This window comes from Acomys russatus, chromosome 28 (genome assembly GCF_903995435.1).
Source record: "Acomys russatus chromosome 28, mAcoRus1.1, whole genome shotgun sequence".
NCBI classification, from domain to species: domain Eukaryota; kingdom Metazoa; phylum Chordata; class Mammalia; order Rodentia; family Muridae; genus Acomys; species Acomys russatus.
This window is the reverse complement of record NC_067164.1, coordinates 41165766-41181887: the sequence shown is the minus strand read 5'-3', so window position 1 is coordinate 41181887 and position 16122 is coordinate 41165766. Positions and strand designations below refer to the sequence as shown.

At 45.9% G+C, this 16122-nt stretch overlaps 1 protein-coding gene across 1 annotated transcript in view; it reads left to right on the top strand.

Moving 5' to 3' along the window:
* Window positions 1-14126, top strand: part of Znf644 (zinc finger protein 644) — a 138386-nt gene extending 124260 nt beyond the window's left edge. The window contains exon 8 of the transcript XR_007833345.1: window positions 14117-14126. The gene's annotated coding sequence lies outside the window, so the exon portion shown is untranslated. The remainder of the gene's footprint in view (window positions 1-14116) is intronic.
* Window positions 14127-16122: the final 1996 nt, after the last annotated feature.

Here is a 16122-nt window from a genome sequence, read left to right as displayed (position 1 = left end):
ATCTCAGTGTCTCCAGTGTAGGGTTGACAAATAGTGCCGCACGAGGCTGGGAGCCTGAGAGGCCAGCTTGACAGACAGGGAGCACAATTACCACAATGTGACGAAGGAGTTTCCATGAGTACGAATTGCGCCGTTAATTACTGTCCTTTTTCTACAGGCTTCTAACGTGAGGAAAAACACGGAGTGACAAGTGTGGGAAAGAGCAAGCACTAAATTACTGTCAGAAAAATAAACGGAGCAGCACAGTGCGGCTCGGTGATTTACGGGGGCAATTAGTCACCACCCCACAGCGCTGCTGAGGACAGCGTGGCAGAAGACACATCAGGCCCCGCGAGGAGGAAGAGGCTTTGCGCTACTCTGCAGACAACTTTCCACAGGGAGAGAGGGTATGTGAGCACATTGGGTTCGACGTGTTCATCCTGGGTGCCCCCAGCAGCTTAGTGAATAAACAGACCTTTAGTGTGGTGTTACTGTTCCGTGTGTCCCGACACCCCCACTGCAGCTTTCTTCTCTCTCTCTGCCCACAAGCAGGGTTCCCTTACGGAACAAAGCCCCCCTTTTTGCTTTCCCGTTGTCCACTGGTCTTCTTCTTGCATCCTTCACCACGCCCTGCAGTTCAGAACTCCTTGGTGCTAAGGAACTTAATCCAAAGCTCATCTGTCAAAATTTGACGGGATGGAAGTGGCCACAAAACACAGTAAATGGAAAGACGAACGTCCCAGTGTCTGAACACACACTTATTACCAGTGTGCTGTCCGTGCCTGTGTAACGTAACAAAGTTAAGTTGTTTATTTTAGGTATAATTAGTTGGGGTAGATTCTTCCATAAATATCTACCATCAAAAGAGACCTATGGCAGATCAGAGAACTACAAAGAGATGAAGCCCGTGCTGACAGAAGGCCACATCTGAGTGGAAGCAGCAGGAAGGCTGCTGAGGCGAGCAGGAGACTACGTAAGGAGCCCTCATGTGAGAGACCTGAGGATGCCGCCATTTTACTCCAAAACCCTTTGTCTGCTGGGAGGGCATATGGAATCGCTTTCTTCATTTGCCTCCGCCCTGGCTTTAGCTGGAACACCTGCTCTGTTAGGATGGCGTTTAGTGACTGCACCGCTGGAGACCTGTGGCCTTTAAAGCTGAGGCCTGAAGAGGCTGAGTGAGTACCCTCTTGGTACTGAGTACCTCCTGGTACTGAGTACCCTCCTGGTAGTGAGTACCCTCTTGGTACTGAGTACCCTCTTGGTACTGAGTGCCTTCCTGGTACTGAGAACCCTCCTGGTACTGAGTACCCTCTTGGTACTGAGTGCCTTCCTGGTACTGAGAACCCTCCTGGTACTGAGTACCCTCTTGGTACTGAGTACCCTCTTGGTACTGAGTGCCTTCCTGGTACTGAGAACCCTCCTGGTACTGAGAACCCTCCTGGTACTGAGTACCCTCTTGGTACTGAGTGCCTTCCTGGTACTGAGAACCCTCTTGGTACTGAGTACCCTCTTGGTACTGAGTGCCTTCCTGGTACTGAGAACCCTTCTGGTAGTGAGTACCCTCTTGGCGCACTGCTCAGCTGGGCCTGAGCTCACCTCTCCCTCCACTCCTTTCCTCTTCCCTTTCTCTGCCATTCCCTTAACCAGGCCTCGTTGTGGCCCAGGCCACACACTCCTGTCCTCCTCCTTTAGCCGCACAGCTGGACAGAGCTCAGGGTGAAGGAGACTAAACAGGCAGGAACCTCGCGTTTTCTGGGCACTTCCCTCCACGTTATTAAGCTGCTTCCCCGTTGACTTGTGTAAGTTCACACTTGTAAACACATTAATAACGTGTGCTAGGATTCACTGTAGATCGCATGTTTGCAGCCACCATGGCATTGGTTTTCACTTCCCCTGTCACGATGAAAGCAGATCCAACCGTCAAGGGCGGGTAGGTATGTCTCTCCACGACATTTCAGGCATATGAAATCATCAAGTCACATGGAGACACCAGGAGCGACGTAACTTAGAAGTGTGATTTTAAAAAATCCATCACCGGGCGTGGTGGCGCACGCCTTTAATCCCAGCACTCGGGAGGCAGAGGCAGGCGGATTGCTGTGAGTTCGAGGCCAGCCTGGCCTACAAAGTGAGTCCAGGACAGCCAAGGCTACACAGAGAGACCCTGTCTCAAAAACAAACAAACAAACAAATCCATCAGTGCACAAAGCCCATTGCTAAGACCTTCATGCATTTCTAGACTCCTCCCGCAGAGTCACACTGTGGCGTCCACTGAGAGCCACCCTGAAACAACTACCCACTTACGTTAGTGAAACTTCAGGTAGAACATTGCTACCTTTCTGGTAAATTTAGTTTGCCCTTTCTTTGATTTAGGTGGAACACCCTAAAAATACTCCCTCTGTAAGGGCCACATTTTTATATACATGTTATTTTTGTTTAGTGTCTAAACAAAATCTAAGGAGGAGTGAAAATGAGGTTGGCAATATAGTTATTTCTTGATAAAAATGCTAGCCTATTGTATCCAGATTTGAATATTTACAAATCACAAAACTTCGATACTTTTCAAAGAGAAGATTTGAATGAAAATAGAAGGCCGTAGCCTTGTACATGTCTGTGTTTGCACAGAATACTTATGCAGTATGTGTGTGTGTGTGTCTGTGTCTGTATAGAATAGTTACGCAATATACTAGTGTGTGTGTGTGTGTGTGTGTGTGTGTGTGTGTGTCTGTGTCTGTATAGAATAGTTACGCAATATACTAGTTTGTGTGTGTGTGTGTGTGTGTGTGTGTGTGTGTGTGTGTGTGTTTGTAAGGAATACTTACGCAGTATTCTGACTTGGCTATAATCTATAATTCTTGGCTATTATTTCAGTTGTAGCAATAATTTTTAGATTAATGGTTATAATTTTAGTAAGGCACACATGAAAAGTTTTATGTGCATGCTTGAAAGGAGGATCATTAAATATTCATTATTACTACTCAAATTAGCTGTCATGCTCTACATGACGGTTACCGTTATCAGCTCACTGGTTTAGATCCAGCAGTGAGCGAGTGGCAGGCAGTAGGTGGCTCAGAGCTGTAGAGGGGTTTTCTTTTTTGGGCGGGGGGAGGGGGCAGAAGGGTGGGGGGATGGGGGGCAGCAGAGAGAGAAGTGACTTTAAAACCTCATTTGACATACTTATGTTGACAAATTATTTAAATGAATTTCTGTGCCATCGGTAGACATGTTTATGTGTTGGGATCGGGTCGTGGTTGGCTTTGCTTCTAGCTGCTTAGTCACTCCATGATGGTGAAAAGCAGTGTTTCCTCAAATAGCTATGAGGGACCCACTCGGATGTAAAGGCTGAGACGCGGTAGTCATTTGTGTACACCTGACTTTGCCATGAAAAAGCACTTTCTTTTTATAAACAGATCCTGAAATCTTGCATTTTTTTTCATCTAAACCATATTTACAATTTGTTACTTTCCCCCATCTGTCATCAAATGTATTCGTAAGAAACAAAAATGTAAAACAGATGGGAGTTTATAAATATTTTGATGCACACATATACAGATTATGTTTTATCAATCTATTTTGGGAAGATACAGAGAAAAATCAAGTGCAAGTATGTTTCAATTCAAAAAATACTTTGCTTTTTCCTTTCTATGTACCTTGATGTGTGGGTTCAGTTAGGTGAAAACATTGAGAGAGCCATATATTGTTTAAAACAAAGGTACCAATCCTTCCGTATTGCTCAGTCCATAGAAAATAACCATAAACTTGATTCTGATCACAGGTAACTTTAGAGATTTTTGTCTTAAAGAATCAGATTGTAGCCAATGAACAAATGCAGTTCTGCGTTTTTCAACAGTGCATCTGGACTCTTCATAATGATGGTTTATTTTATTTTGTTTTATTTTTTTCTGTACAGAGGAGAGGAAAAGTATATAGGTCCATGAATCAATCTAGATAATGGGGAAGGTGGAATGTGATAAATAATACAGTAACAACCCTAAACTAATGAGCTGTTGCTAAGGTACATTTCATGGGCTCCTCCTCTATATAAAAGTCACTAATAACCCCTTGGTGTAATCAGACGATAAAGCTCTGCCATGAGGCAACACCTGTGCAATTAGAACTGCAGGTCCTTTTGCACGTTTCATTAATTTCAGGATTTTGTAAAGGCACAGTGACTACACTAATAATCTAGTCGGCTTGACTCCGTGTCTACTGGAAACAAAGTGTCTAATTAGATAAAGGTAATTAATTAGAGATAAATGGAGCTAATCAGGCTCCGTTAGCACTAATTCTCTGAATTAAGACATTTTGGGGCACCTCCTATCCCGCCGGCTTTGATATTCTACATAGAGAGTAAGTTCTAGAAGAGTCAGGAAAGAACCCGGCATCTGAGGATCCAGTGCCTTTTGACAGATTTAGGTATCTGAGGCCAAAGGAGTTTTCTTTCATATTGTGCTGTTTTTTTTTTTTTTTTTTAAACCACCGTTCTCTTGTGCTTAAAGAATTCACTTTGTAGTCCTTCCAATCTGCGCTAGTCTCCACATAAATTTTAATAACCTTTGCTACCATTCTATTATCTGTCTGGCCTATCAATGGAAGAAAATTGCAAGTTTTTCTCGCCCTTAAATAAAGACTTAACTTGTTTCATTAAGGAAATGTCAAGGCTCATCAGCCAGCACCCTAAAATTCTGGCTTACGTTTTTATTTTTGGAAACAGAGTTTTAAAGTCAGATATTTTTTTCTTTCAACTGTGTAGCCCTGGCTGCCCTGGGCTTGGTCTGTAGAGCAGGCTGGCCTCCATCTCAGATCTGCCTGCCTCTGCCTCTTAAGTTCTGGAATTTAAAGGCGTACGCTGCTGCACCTGACACATCCTAAAATGCTGATCCTCTAAGTAGAACAAACACCTAAGATTTTGATCCTTTGATTCTGGTTCTTTAAGGAGGACCCACCTCTTCCTACTTCCTTGCCCTGAATGTTCTTCTTCTGGAAAAGAGGCTTTCAGGTAGGAAGATGTGGCTCAAACTCTGTCCTCTTGCGTGGGAACTTGTTTAACCTTGCTTATTTCCCTTGACTGGAGTGGAAATGAGGGGCTAGTGCGGTTCCTGCGGTTCCTCAGTGCGTAAGAGCCCTGGCTGCTCTTCCAGAGGTCCTGAGTTCAATTCCCAGCACCCCCATGGTGGCTCACGACCATTTATGAAGGGATCTGATGCCCTCTTGTGGCGTGCAGACACACAAGCACTCATACATGGGAAAAAACATTAAAGAAAAAGAAATGGAAACAATACTGACTTACACAATAGTGACACCACCGGGAAGGTTAGGTTGCGAATGCTGAGTGAGGTAGCTATAAATCTGTCATTATTGGTCTGGCGTTGAACATGTAACCGACGACAGAATAGTTAATATGCTTGTTTCATTCATCTCGGTTTCACAGTAATCCCTGTTAACCCCAGTTAAAGACACTAAATGGAAGATATTAAGAATTTTCTCACAAATAATCAGTAAAAAAAAAAAGTCCCCAATTCTCTATTGAAGAATGTGAATTTATCTATTTTTGTGATTTTTACAATTTTATTTTATTTATTTATTTATTTTTGGTTTTTCAAGACAGGGTTGCTCTATGTAGCCTTGGCTGTCCTGTAGTCTTTGTAGACCAGGCTGGCCTCGAACTCACAAAGACCCACCTGCCTCTACCTCTGGAATGCTGGGATTAAAGGCGTGCACCACCTTGCCGGCCTATTTTTGTTTTTTAAAAGTGTTTAAATTGTTTAAATTACACCCCCCCCACCAGCCCCCCCCCCCCCCCCCCCGTGTGTTTAGTTTAGGAGGCAGTTTGGCTCTCTTTAGGTTCCAGGAATTGGCCTTCGGTCATCAAGCTTGTTGGCACGTGCCTTCCCACCCTGAACCATCGCACCAGCCTTCTGCGCTGGTCCTGTGCACTACATAATTATTCCTTTGGGCAAGTTGCCATGGTTACACCAGGAATGGACAGATTTACGCCCCCAAATACATAATGTACCATTATATGAAATAGACATTGATTTTTTTCCCCTGTGGTGCCTCTGGGATGTACCTGCCCCTCTTTCCAGTCTCTATTTCAACTCCTCTGGACCCATGCTTGGCTTGCGCTAATAGACTCCTAACTAGTGCCCTTCTTAATTTCTTTCCTTTATGAGCAGATGTCACCAAATCAATGTGTTTTTTGTTTGTTTGTTTTTCCAAGACAGGGTTTCTCTGTGTAATAGCTCTGGCTGTCCTGTAGCTTGCTCTGTAGTCCAATCTGGCCTTGAACTCACAGAGATCCACCTGCCTCTGCCTCCCAAGTGCTGGGATTAAAGGTGTGTGCCACCACTACCTGGCCCAAATCGATGTTCTTTACGGAGAACTTTCCCTTCTTGTCTTGTCAGGGTCATAAGCGGACTCATCGGTAAGATAAGCCTGTGTCCCATGGGCAGTCAGAGCAGCCCCACCTCACCTCTAGGCGTCTAACCAGCCAAGTCTCTGCTGACTCCGCTTTGTTCCAGGCTGGCTGGCTGTGGCGCTCACCAGCCTCACTACGCTTGCTTCTCTTATGCTCTTCAGCCTGTCAACTTCCCTCTTACTTTTCCAATTCCAAACCTTTCCTGTCCCATGATGTTTGCTTGGTGACTCTGGCCAAAGACAGGCCCTCAGCAGCTCCCGGTGACAGAACACCATGAGCTCTAGCCCCGTCTGTGTTTTGGGTGGTGTGCAGCGTCTCTCGTCTTTCCAACATTTTATGAGACAATCTGGGTCTAGAGCCAAATCTTGTTTCCATGTGTCTTGCCTTGCTCACTGTCCTGTTCCCTTTAACTCCACCATGACAGAGGAGACACTGAACAGTGTGTGCCACAGTTGTGAAGTGCAGATCGGTCCTGGACAAGCCAGGCCGACCCGACATGACTTTTGTGGTAGCTCGGTGCCCTTTGCTGACAGTGTGGCATGAGCCCTGGGCTGAGTCTTTTGTATTCGGAGACAAAGACTATCTTGGTGAGAGGTCTGCTGTGCGTGTGTGTCTGCCTTGTGTGGCATTTAACTTTGATAACATGCAGGGAGGGACTGTCAGTCTTTCCAGATACTCAGAGAATCTAGTCAGCACTGATGCTACCTTCCCAGAGACCATTTTAGAAAAGATCGGCGACTGTGGACTAAGTCCACACTAGACGTCGTGAGAGCTTGACTGGCTCGCGGGCACCAGATTAAGCGTTACTCTACGGAGGCATTTCTGGGTGACGTGAATGTTTGAGTTTGCCTAGAACAAAAGGCCGAGAGTAGGAGTTGAGTTTGCATGATTGGTTGAGCTAGACTACCAGTCCTCTCCCGCTGTGCCAGGACATAGACCACGCGCCCTCCAGTCCTCAGCTTTCCTGGGTCACCGAGAGTTTCTTGGCAAATGGTCAGCGTAGGTTTTCCATGGCGAGTCCATGCCAGCAAATTGAACATCATGCGGACTAGACGCCCAGGCTGGCCAACTGCAGCCACTGAAAATGCGCCTGCTGTTCGTTTTTCTCTGTGTATTATATCTATGCCATCTCGCGGGGACCCCGAGACCAACTCTGTCTACACCATCTCTTGGGGACCCCGAGACCAACTCTGGACTTGGCCATGGGATCTGTTTTAATCTGTAAGACAGAAGCAAAGAAGTTTTGGGCAAAGACTTGAAAAGCTCCTTTGGTATCTGTGCTTTTACTCATTCACTCTTGAAGCCTTGGTGGGGAATGAGCCCAGGCTAGCACCTGGGATTGTGTCATCTAACTTGCTCTCTTCTTTTCCCCTTAACCCATGGTCAGTCAACCCTGGGGACAGAGCCACCTTGATCACCAGCGACTGACTAGGGAAGCACCCATGAGCCTGACTTAGGCCCGGGCTCAACCCTGGCTTAATCTCACATGTTTGGAGAAAAGATGTCTTTAGTAAGAAGCCTGCTGTTTGTTTCTGAGACCTTCGAGGGATGACACAGAGGATGAACACACACGGGATTGGACAAGATAGCTATTGAATTGAACCAGAAGTTTCAAGGTCTTTCAGAAAAGGACAGTAGGAAACTGATACAGTCCCCTCATTCAATCTCTGTAGAAAACCCGGGGAGCACAGACTGTTTGGCTCCACAAGCAGGAGAAGGACGGTGCTTGGGGAGAAACGGGAAAACAGAGAAGGCTTCTGAGGGGGCTGGAGAGAGGGCTCAGTGGTTAAGAGTGCTGCCTGCTCTTCCAGAGGTCCTGAGTTCAATTCCCAGCAACCACATGGTGGCTCACAGCCATCTATAATGTGATCTGGTGCCCTCTTCTGGCCTGCAGGCCTACATGCAGGTAGAACACTGTATATGTAATAAATAAGTAAATCTTAAAAAAAGAAAGAAAGAAAGAAAGAAAGAACGAAGGAAAGAAAGAAAAGACTTCTGAACCATGAGAAATAGGAAAGTGGACTTGGAGTTCATTCTTTTGGGTTGATGTGGATCAAAGTCTGAGTCAGGACTCGTAGAGAAGGGCCTGGGCTGGGCCTGGGGACCTGCCTGTGAGAGCAGCTGAACTGTGGGCAAGGATGAGTATGCAGATACGCAAAGGCGTCTGGAACGTGTCGTGGGGACGCCTGGAGAGGACTCAGCCAGCTCCTCAAAAGGGTAAAGCTGGGAACAGCCAGTAGCCATTTCAGTGCTGCTCAGTTTGTGATGTCGTTTGCACATCACGGTTCAGTCTGGTGGGCTAGGGATGCCAGGGCCAGAGCTTTGCCCATTGTGCCGCTTACAAAATGGACGAAACCATTAAGAGCCTTAGAAATATTTTCCATCTGATAGGATGGAAAGTGCATGATTTTTCACCTGGTACGAACCCTATGGCTGTGACCAAACTGGGCAGTGGGGAGCCAACAACTCCTAAAGCATTGTCAGGAGTACTGGGGCACAGAAGGGGTGGGGGGGGAGGCTGGGGAGGAGCTGCACTGTGCAGAGATGATGATAAGACAAAGAGGGGACACTGGGGTGACCTCACAGCGACTTCCTGGGTGCCAGGTCAGAAAGGAGGGCGATGGTGAGGAAAGCAAGTTTGTGTGACCTGAGAGGACGCTGAGGGGAGTACAGACCCTGACGTCAAAGCGGTTCTCCCCTTCTCTGCCTTGAGTCCCATAAGAGTCTCTGTAGGGCCAGCTGTTCATCCTGCTCTTCCCCGTGCTGCCGACGGGCATGATCAATGACCCAATTTCCTCTTTAGTTTTTATTTTTAGATACAGGGTTTCTTTGTGTACCCTTGGCTATCCTGGAACTCCCTGAGGCTGGCTTCGAGATCCACCCGTCTCAGCCTCCCAAGTGCTGGGATTAAAGGCCTGCGCCACCACGCCCTGCTGTCAGTGACCGCATTTTAAAAGCCAGACAATGCTCCAATGGGCTCAGCAAACATTTGGCTTCAGCTTTGTGTGGCGTTTTATCATACACTGTCAGTTATTATTATTATGGAGTATTTGTGACTCAGTTGTTGTATCACAAAAAACGTGGCTGCTGCTCTTTTGGATATTTAACAGGCCTCAGACATCTGGCAGAAACAGTGTTTCTTTAAGTATTTCTTCACAAGACAAACATACTTTCTCACTCCCTGGAAGAGCTTCATGAGCATTCTTATTAGCCAGCTTGAGTAAGAAAACGCATTGTTCCGAGAGACATCAAACTGCCTTGTGGTTGCCAAATATTTAATATTTTAAAGAGGAAGTTCTAAAATTTAATAGATGATTTTATTATTACTCTTTGAATGTAATTAACTAGGGATGCACTTTAAACTGCTATATTCTGGCCATTGAAATGGGTTGTATGGTTTACACTGGGGGAAACCCTCTGTCAGGCTTCGGGCCCCTCCCTTGGTGCACATTAGTATGGTCTCTTTAGAGACCAGCAAGCAGTTTTGCTGTCACTGGTCCTGCTCAAACAGAGCATGTTTATATATGCAATGCTCCTGGGACAGGGTGTCCAGAAAGGCTCACCAGTTAGCAGCTGACACAGTTCCGGCACACACATCGGAAGAGCTCCTCAAACAGCAGAGGAACACATGTATCTCATTTTTTATGTGGCTGATAAAATGTTCTATCATTAAGTCGGAAACCATATTTGTCTTGTCTGAGTTGACTTCAGGAAGCAGCTCTCACTTTCAGTACAACTGAGGGCTTGTGGCTCCACAGAAAATGCTCTGCAGAAACCAGCTGGCTGGGGCTGGGGAGAGAGCATCGAAGGCCAGTTTCTCTGGGGGCTGTCAGCGTAGTCACCATCAGTTCTCAGGTATTTTATGAACCAAAAGGGCTACAGAGAAAAACAAGCCCGTGTGGTGTTTAGTTGAAACTACTATACTGTTTCATCTCAAATACTCAAACCCCATCCAGTTACTCTATCAGCTTGCAGCGTCCGTTCACTCATTTATTCAGCAAGTAAATAAATAGGTAGTAGGCACTAGCCTAGTGCAAAATGGTGCCAAACACAAGTGCTTGCCCCCTGGGAGAACTTACCTAGCCTAGTAGGAGACAGGAAGCTCTAGCCACAGGCAGCTTGTTCCCCACACCTAGACCGACAGGGCTTGGCTTTTATATTCACCGGGTGCTGTGCCTAGCAGCCTGTGCCCACCACTGCCACCTGGCACACTGCAGAAACTTACTAAATTGACTTGAGGGAAGTCAATTTAGGAACTCAAATGGGTAAGGAACCTGGAGGCAGGAGCTGATGCAGATGCTATGCAGGGCGCTGCTTACTGGCGTGTTCCTATGGCTTGCTCGGCCTGCTTCCTTATAGCACCCAGGACTTTTAGGACATTTTCTTAATTGCTAATTGGCGTGAGAGGCCCTAGCCCATTGTCACACCACCTCCTCTCAGATGGCTCTAGCTTGTGTCAGCTGACATAAAAACTATCCAGGACAGCCATTACATTAATTTGTAACTGAGTTAGTTCCAGCCTTAATTCATTTATCCAGTAAGTTTCAGGATATGCAAGCCAAAACAACCCTTTTCCCCCCAAGTCGCTTTTTGTCATGGTGTTTCATTACAGCAGTAGTAACCCTAAGACAATGGCTAAAACACACTTGTGACAGCAAAAATATGAGAGCAGTTTGAAGACAACAGATTATGTTTTAAATCTTGAGAGAGAAGTTTTAAGAAAGTCCTGTTGATAAAAAAACAACCTAATAGCATCTGAACTTTGTGTATGGAGCGTCGGTTCAGTGTCAGGACCGCTATAGGAAGAAAAAGAATTGTAATTAACGGTAGACTGCTTCATGGGCGTGCGGGTCTATAAAGACAGAAGAAATATTTCATCAGTGCTTTGTACAGGAATTTGCTGCATCAAGAATGAACAACCTTGGTCAGTAGACAAGTGTCTCTTTACTGGTCTTAATGTTCTTTCTTTTATGTGCATATGTGAGTGTCTGTGTGCATGTACACTAGGTGGCTTGCAGAATACAAAAGAGGGTATTGGACTCCTGGAACCAGAGTCACAGATGGTTGTGAGATGCAGGGAGTGGCAGGAACTAATCCTGGTCCCCTGAAGAGCATCCAGTGTTCTCAACCATGGACTCCTCTCTCCAGCCCTCCTCCTCCTCCTCTTCCTCCTCCTCTTGGTCCTCCTCCTCCTCCTCCTCCTTTTACCACTGTGTTCAGTTCTCTTTGTCCCAAACATTTGACATGCAACTATTTAAAGTGTTGGTTGGACTTGGATCATACCTTAGGTTGGTAAATAACCATGCTTGTGTTTTTAAAAAAAATAGCTAATCATAAATTAGAAAATACTTGGAAAGATGAGCTTGAGTGTTGGAGTGGAAGAGAGTGGGAGCCTCCGTCAGTCATCTCCAAGGTGTGCAGGGAGGGCCTCTGTGGGACTGTGAGGATGAGAGAATGGAGAGACTACAGATAAAAGTCTCAGTGCAACGCTCAGCTTAGGATAACGAGTCTATCACTTAACTGAACACACAGAAGGGGAGTCACATTGATGACTTTCAAATTGGGTAAGAGCTCCCCAGAGATGGCATTCCGTCACGACTTTATTAACAGATCATGTTGGAGGTCAACCCAGGGCCTCACGTGTGACAGGCAAGGTTTCATGCCTGAGTGACGCCCTCAGCCCCTCAGTATTCATAACCTGGGGTGACTGCACAGAGACTAGAGAGTGCTGGTCAGTCTCAGATGTAAAATTCCCGGGTTACCAAATACTTTCTCCTGAACTGTGGTGCCTTCTGATTTTTCCAGACCTTTCCTAGGAACCTCTTACTTTCGGGGCTCACTCCAGTGTCACTGGAGACTTAGATTTTTCTACAAAGCCATCAGCCCACCCAGTTTCCGGGTTCCTTTTCACCTCTGGAGACCCGGGGAACCCCCAGGCTTGGGGTACTGTACTTAAGTGGACAGGATGCAGGACGCTGTATGTCAGTCTGACTAAGGAGGTGTCCAGAGAGCAGATGAGCTGCAACCGAGTCTGTCTGTGGGTCTGTCTGCTGAGAGAAACGTGAGTTAGCAGATGAAGTTAAAAAATCACAGCCACGTTGTCCTCACCAGGATGGCTGGGCGTCGCACGGTCTGCTGAGGGACTGAGTAAGATGGCAGAGAAAGGGTGAGTTCGGTCTTTTGGGGTTGGAGTGCCTGTGTGTTCCTGCCCTTATGCACTTTTAGTTTTGGGGGCTTTCAAACTCAAAGCAGCACTTCCCTGTTCCTCAAGTCTGTGGGCTTGGACTCCAGGCTTCATAGTAAATGCCTGAATTATACCATAGGAGACACCTGGTAATCTGATGAGCCAGTTCCCACACTATTCTCATATTCTCTCTCTCTCTCTCTCTCTCTCTCTCTCTCTCTCTCTCGTCCTCCTCATCTCTCTCCTCTCTCTCTCTCTCTCTCTCTCTCTCTCTCTCTCTGTGTGTGTGTGTGTGTGTACACACATGGGTGGGGGGCATAATGTCCAATGCTTTTCTCAGTTGCTGTCCACCCCATATTTCTTATATCAGATCTCTTACCTTACTCAGCTCTGCTGCCTGGCCAGCAAGCCCAGGGACCTTCCTGTCTCCTCCCCAGTACTGGGGTCTGCAGGCACACAACTCTACACCCGGCCTCTCGTGTGGTGCTGCGGCTCTGGATTCAGGGTCTACTTTATCAGCTGAGCCGTATCCCCAGCCCTGGAGTCTGGGGGAGGCAAATGGCAAAGCCAGAGACAGTTGGCTCTGATTAATCCCTGATTCCCCGGCCCCGGGGATGTTGGTCTTAGAGCAGGTGCGGGCCTGTGGTGAACGGCCCTGCGCACGGTGGCCATCTTGAATTCCAGGACAGCCAAGAGGGAACACAGCCTCCATAGCTATCAACGCAAAGAGGAGGCCTGGGCATCAGCAGGGGCTTCTGGACTCTGCTGCCTTCTCCTGCCCCGCCCTGACAGCATGACAGAGCTGGTAGGGGTGACATGCGCGTCTCCTTCTGTGACTTTTTCCTTCAGCAAAATAGAAACCACAGCCCGTCCTGTCGCTCTGTATTATCCATGGCTCTGTCCCGGTTCATGTGAACAGCTAAGAGGTCGAGCAGAAATCCTCCTGTCTGTAACTATGCCTGTTCTTTCCACCGAAGGATGGTATCGCCCCTCAGTGAACGTTATAAAGAAAACCACGGTGGAAGGGCTTGGGGAAAAAAAACATCCCAAGCCAAGCAAATTGCTGAATTTACCCACATTATTTGGTGAGAGGATTTTTTTTTTTTTTTCTGAATCAGATGCTGATTGTAATGGTCAAAATAAACCTTAGTAGTTTCTCTTAACTTGCTCATTATCACTCAATATGTTCAACAGAATTATTAAATTCAGGATAATACAGTGCACCTGGTTGAGATGACGGTGAGAGATTTGGCTTCCTGTCACTTCGTTAAGGATGAATTCCACCCAAGGGTGTACTCTGAACTTGGCAAATAGCATTACAACAGTAAGAGAGTATTGCCTATTGGGTAGCAGGACTTGATGATTAAATTTAAGTGTGTACTGTCCACATAAAACAAATAATGCTCTTTTTTTAACTTTTACTGTGAACATTCATCACAAGTGCTGAAGATGCACAGTTGCTAATTATTGTGTTTTTAACTTGTAATATACTGTAAATTTTGTATAATACTGCTGTGACCTTATTCAGAACAGAAAAGATGACAGGAGGCCTATAATTATCGTATGGGGAAGAAATGCCTATAATTATCTACTATTTTTAGGACCAGTGTGCACGGCCTCTTAATTTACATAAGCTTTAGACATTCACACACTTTCTGTCTTTGCTTGTGGATGATAAATTTTGCTCAAATGAAATCAAGAAGATAAACTGTTATATGAGAGGGAGCCAGCTGGGGGCTTGATGACAGCGAGCAGCACAGGCTTGTGCACCAGCTAAAAAGGGAGCATTTATTCGGATGGAATTTGTTTAAGGCAGGATTCAAAACAAAGTAAAAATAAAATAACCCCACTATATTACTATATTGGGGCCTGGTAACATGTGATTATTATTATTATTATTATTATTATTATTATTATTATTATTATTTTATTTTTTTTTTAGAGAACTGGTTAAATTATCTTGTGGAAAAGCATTAACCTAACAAAGAGAAAATGTCTAGGGTGCTTATCACATGGATGGTGATTGTGACAGCGTGTTCTTTTTAGAGACGAATGTTGGGCGCTTGTTAAGGTTTTCCCACCAGCGTTCAGGGATGCCAGGCACGCTGCCCAGAAGCACTCCCCAACCCCCCACTTCCCGTCCTGTGAGCACTTGCGCTCCCTCCCACCCACCCACCCCTGTCCTGTGAGCACTTGCCCTTGGCCTGGTGTGTCATCCTAAACCGAAGGGACTTTCTTAACGACCCAGCCCTGGCAGGGCCTGTGTCTGAGCAGCTGGGCAACTGGTTGAGGTTTTCAGTCAAACGCTATAAAGACATATTTACAATAATTGGCTGTGATAGCAAGAGCCTGCTGGCCCTCTGTTCTGTTCTAACAGGTGGAAAGGACACAACTGGACCTGGTCCCTGTAGATCTACCTAGGGGGTCCCACTGCAGGAAAATCTGACAAAACCGAAATTCTCCTTTTTATCATGGGAATTTTTTTTTTTTTTTTTTTTTTTTTTTTTGCTAAAAAAAGGTTAAAATTAACTACTGCAAAAGTAACTTGCTTTCCTAAAGCATATGATATGAATGGTTTAAATAGTTTTTGGCATGTGTGTTTTATCCTAGAAATTACAAATAAACAGTTATAATTTATTTCTTACAATTTATTTTATTTTTGAGTTGGGGTAGAGGGGATATGTATGTATGGAATACAGGTGCCCCTGGGAGCTAAGGGTGTTGGATTTCCCCTGGAGCTGGAGTTATAGGAGGGTGTAAGCTGTGCACCATGGGTGCTAGAAACCTGATCTCAGGTCCCCTGTAAGAACAGTGTGTGCTTTTAACTCTGGAGCCGTCTCTCCAGCCCCTATAGTTATAATGTAATAGTTTGTGTATGATAATTTTTAAAAAGATCAGCAAAGGCATAGTTTCTTCCAAGGCTTTCCCCTTAGCTTCATGTTTTAAAATATAAAATATGGTTGACTGGAGTCTTAATAGCCATAAATAAGAACTTCCAAATGTCCCATATCAACAAGATGCTTGGACGCGGATTGTGTCCACGGCGTCTACATGCCATTCGCCTTGCTTGTCTGCGTGAGGATTCAGCAGTGTTTTACCTATTGGCCCAGCTGCCTGGGTCTCGGCTTCTCCCCAGCTCTGCTCGCTCGCTTGGCCGTCGACTTTACCGCTGCTGTGTGAGCTCCTTCACTCGCGACTTGATTGTCGTGTTTTTATGGTTAGCTCTCACAGACTCAATCTAGCCATTTATCAGGAGTTTAACAATGATAATGATTCTCTCCTCTCGTTCTCGTTCCTCAGTTAGGCTGTCTCAGGAGTCAGCTTCAGCAACTCTTTGGGGAGCTGTGATGAACTTGGCCAAAGCTCCCATGTCTTAGATTTCCCTAGAGGAGTCCCTGTGGGTTTTCAGCGATATGCCGGAGTTTAGACATCGGCTCAGTGACCAGGTCTCCGTACACTCCAGACAAGCATGCAGGAACCCTAAGTCCCTTCAAATTTCACTCACCATCGGCTGTGCTTTTGAGATGGCCACAGTAATTCTTCT